Source organism: Penaeus vannamei, chromosome 28 (genome assembly GCF_042767895.1).
Source record: "Penaeus vannamei isolate JL-2024 chromosome 28, ASM4276789v1, whole genome shotgun sequence".
In the NCBI taxonomy this organism is placed as follows: Eukaryota; Metazoa; Arthropoda; class Malacostraca; order Decapoda; family Penaeidae; genus Penaeus; species Penaeus vannamei.
Genome location: NC_091576.1, coordinates 12454134 through 12458278, shown reverse-complemented (window position 1 = coordinate 12458278; position 4145 = coordinate 12454134). Strand labels below are relative to the sequence as shown.

The 4145-nt window shown below is 45.3% G+C and overlaps 1 protein-coding gene across 3 annotated transcripts in view; it reads left to right on the top strand.

Annotated features, from left to right (window-relative positions):
• The first annotated feature begins 2464 nt into the window (after positions 1-2464).
• LOC113824028 (diacylglycerol kinase theta) overlaps positions 2465-4145 on the top strand; it is a 38722-nt gene continuing 37041 nt past the window's right edge. For all 3 annotated transcript variants that reach the window (XM_070141814.1, XM_070141816.1, XM_070141815.1), the window contains exon 1: positions 2465-2539. The gene's annotated coding sequence lies outside the window, so the exon portion shown is untranslated. The remainder of the gene's footprint in view (positions 2540-4145) is intronic.

Genomic DNA, 4145 nt, shown 5'->3' with positions numbered 1-4145 from the left:
ACAGAGCCTCATCAGTGGCAGCGTCTGGTGATGCCTCGCAGAGCTGTTCGTCTTGTCATGGCCTGCGTGCGCCTGTGACATTTGCGGCGATTCTGGGATTCGGTGAGGGAGTCACTCATGTAGGCACGCCACTTTTGCCTCATAACCGAGGACGCTCGTAGCCCACGGCCGTCCATGTAGGACTTTTCCGCACATGCCTCACGACTGGAGTGTGAGGGGGCTTCTGGAAGGTGGTGAGCCCGCGCTGTCTTATAGGCCTATCGTCTGCCTCACGGGGAGGAAGAGAGGCCAAAACTCCCCTTGGAAAGCCCCAGAACCGGGGGCGAGGGGGCTGGGGGAGCAAGTTCTGGCTCCTGTAATCCGCAGGGAACTTTTCCCCTGAGAGGATTAGTAGCCCCGAGGGACGGGGACTACTTGTCACCCGGAGATGGTCAGTAATCAGAAATGACTCGCCATCACGGGGAAAGGGCGGGGGGGGGGGGGGGGGGGCGAGTGACACGGCGGGGGGCGGGGGCTCCGTGACCTGCGAGAGTGATGTAGGAAGCCCGAAATGACCTGGGGATCTCAGGGCGCGAGAAAGAGGGCCGGAAGCGGGGGGAGAGGGCGAGACAAGGAGGGCTGCAGCAGAAGGGCGGGTGGCGGTCTCTGTCAAATCTATCTCTCTTGAATACTTACTTCCTCTTGGCTCTGTCCACTCGGCCATAATCCATCCTAAAGCTGTAGACTACATTTCTTCCGAGATGCCCAAGTCGCATTCTGGTTCATCTCTCTCTCTCTCTCTTTTCCTCTCTGCCCCTTCTTCCTGTCTCCCACTCTCTATTTATCTATCTATACACCAGTAGCTCCATCCCTTCCTCTCTCCCTTTTCCTTTCTCTCCTACTTTGCCTTCTTCCTTTTCTCTGTCTATCACCCTCTCTCTCTATCCATTTATCTACAACCATCTTTCCCTCTTCATCACTTCCTCCTTCCTTCCTCCACACTCACTCCATTGCCTTCTCTGTCTCCCTCTCTTCCTCCCTCCCTTCCTTCTTCCCTCCCTCCCTCCCTCCCCTTCTCTCTCTCTCTCCCTGTCATTCCCATCTGTCTCATTTTCTTCCTCCCCCTCCCCCCTCCTTTTCTCTGTCTGCTTATCTATCCACCTCTCATTCCTTTTTCCCCACTGCCTCTTTCGTTTCCTCCTCCTAAGGCCTCCCACTCTCACCTATCTCTTATTCCTAAAACCTTCCAAGAAATCTTCCAAGTTAAACCTTCCCGAAGAATCCTTCTGCAGGAGGTCCATCGCCGACTCCTTTCCCCTTTCGTGCCGCCTCAACGCCCCGCGACCTCCCCTCCTTCAGCAGGGAAAGCAGGCGAAGGGCGAGGGGATGAATCGAGGAGATAATGAGGCGGGGTTAGGATAGGAGAGGTGGGGGGGGGGCAGAATTTGCGTGTGTTTAGTTTGTTTGTTTGTTTGTGCGCGCGCGTGTGTGTGCTCTTGTTTTGAATGGTTTGTGTGTGTATGTGTGTGTGTGTGTGTGTGCTCTTGTTTTGAATGGTTTGTGTGTGTGTGTATGTGTGTGTGTGTGCTCTTGTTTTGAATGGTTTGTGTGTGCGTATGTATGTGTGTGCTCTTGTTTTGATTTGTACGTGTGTGTGTGGGTGTGTGTGTGTTCGTGAGTTGTCTGCATTGTGTGTGTGTGTGTATGTGTGTGTGTGCTGTGGGTGTATGTATATTGTGTGTGTATGCTTTGTAAATGTCCGTGTGATTTTATTTTTTGCATTTGCTTTTTGTGTGTATATATGTGTAAAAGCGCTCGATTTGTTCCTTTTCATCTGTACGAGTGCAGATGCGCATACACATGTGTGTGAGGGCGTATGTATTAGTGTATCCATGAATTTTTGCATGTACACTAAGTCTGATGTGTGTCTGTTTGTTCTGTATATTGCGTTTCTTGTGATGTGTTAGTTATGTGTGTACAAACTGGCTGATATGACTGCTTGTATGTGTGTGCGTCGAATATTGTGCTATTTTAAAAGAGCGGACATACATTTGAATGTTAGAAGAAAGGAGCGAGATGATGAAAATGAAACTAGAAAAATATGAAATAGAAAGAAATAGGAAGGAAACGGTAAGAAAGATTCACAGTAAAGAGTATAATGAAACAAAGACCGAGAATCGAAGAAGGGGAAGGAAGAATTGATTGAAATGAACAGAAACAAGAAACATAACACAAAGAAAAAGTGAAATTAGTCAACCCGTATCAGACCAGCTGTCACATATACTCCTTTTAAGCCAACTTGTACCGATTTTAAGCATCATTTCAATTCAAATATTCTAGTGATAATAAATGATAATCGCAGTAATGCTATGTGTACCCTATTTTTGTACTACGACCTAATAAGAGTGACCTTTGTCTCTGAGAACTGCAATTGTACTTTTGTTTACTGATAGTGACTAACGTGACTTTCTTTTCAACAGTGTGCAACTTCGTGGTTCATGACAAGTGCATCAAAACTGTGGTATCTCCATGCTCCAGCGTCGCCCCAACACTTGTCAAGGTCAGTGGATTGTGTGTGTGTGTGTGTGTGTGTGTGTGTGTGTGTGTGTGTGTGTGTGTGTGTGTGTGTGTGTGTGTGTGTGTGTGTGTGTGTGTGTGTGTCATTTTGTTACTCATAATTCGCTCTTATATGCGAACATAAGCGTCAATGAAATTTCAATATATTGCTTTTGGCAATTCTACGGCTTTTGCCACCTTCATTTCACTATCTGTTTGATGCACTTCAATAAGTTTGATACAAAAACACATGGATGCATAAACACACATATATGTGTCTGTGCACATCTGAATACATCTATTTATGTGTCTATATATAAATTAACTAATTTACCTGTATATTTAGAGACACAACACAAATACGTACATATAATTCTTGCAATGGCTTAGTTCGCATTCCATAGCTCACAGACGTGTAAACATATGTGTCAATCTATTTCACGGCGATGATAAGGGTAGCACTACAAGAATCTTTATGTAGTCCTTAAACAGTGATTGGAGTTCTTCACACAGAATATACCTAGATGGGAAATCCCTGGTTGTCTCAGATTGTAGAGTCATGTTTTGTCCACATTATGTTATCATGTAATCTGTATTTAAATTTCATCTCCACGCAGCGGATAAAGGACTTGACCCTTTCAATGTGATCTCAAGGTGGTCTGGAACACCTTTGCGGAAGGGATTCTGTAGATGAGCCATTTGTATATCTTTTTATTTGTGTGCTTAGACTCTCTTTCTGTGTGTGTGTGTGAGGCAGTCTTTCTGTCTCCTTCCCCCACCCTGTCTCTGTCTCCCTCTCTTTCTCTCTGTATCTTTGTCTCTGTCAGTCAGTTTATCTGTCTGTCAGACTGCTTGTCTATCAGTATCTCTGTCTATCTGTCTGCCTCCCTCCCTCCCTCCCTCCCTTTTTATCTCTCTCTCTCTGTCTGTCTCTGTCTCTGTCTCTCTCCTTCCTTCTCGTCTCTCCCATTCTGTCTCTTAAATGATCCTTTCTAAAGTTCTTGAACTGTTTCCTTGTTTATCTGATGTCTTTTTTTTTTTTTTTTGCTAACACTCGGAAATGGATTTCGTAGTGATTTAAGTATAGTTTCAGTGTAGGGAAACAAGACATCACTTCCTCAAAGAGAAATATATGGAACGAGCTCCGTCAACTTTGTCCACGATTCGCTTCATTCCCAAGAGTGGATCGATGGCGGGTTTGTGAACATATCTCGGCTGCCTTTTTATGAGTGACTGAATCCCACACGAAGATATATGATGCTGGACGCCGCCCAATGACTCTATTAAGGACGAACTCATAAAAATTTTGAGAGTCTCACTAACGACCGAGGTTTATCAAACTCGCCCGTTTCTTTCACGAGCCATTCAGGTCACGAATTACGGAACAACACTTTATCTACTGCACGTTGGAATGGCTTGGGGATCGTGGCAGAATGTGTGTTTTTGGCCAAAGGGATTTGAAGAATAGGGGGAACAGCAAGGAGGAAAACATATCCATCTCTGGATAGTCCAAAAACTCGAGTAGAATTCAAAATGTATCTCTAAAAGTGCTCGTCTGAGTAAAATGACGTAGACAGACAGATAGGTCTGATAATGATGATAATAATTGA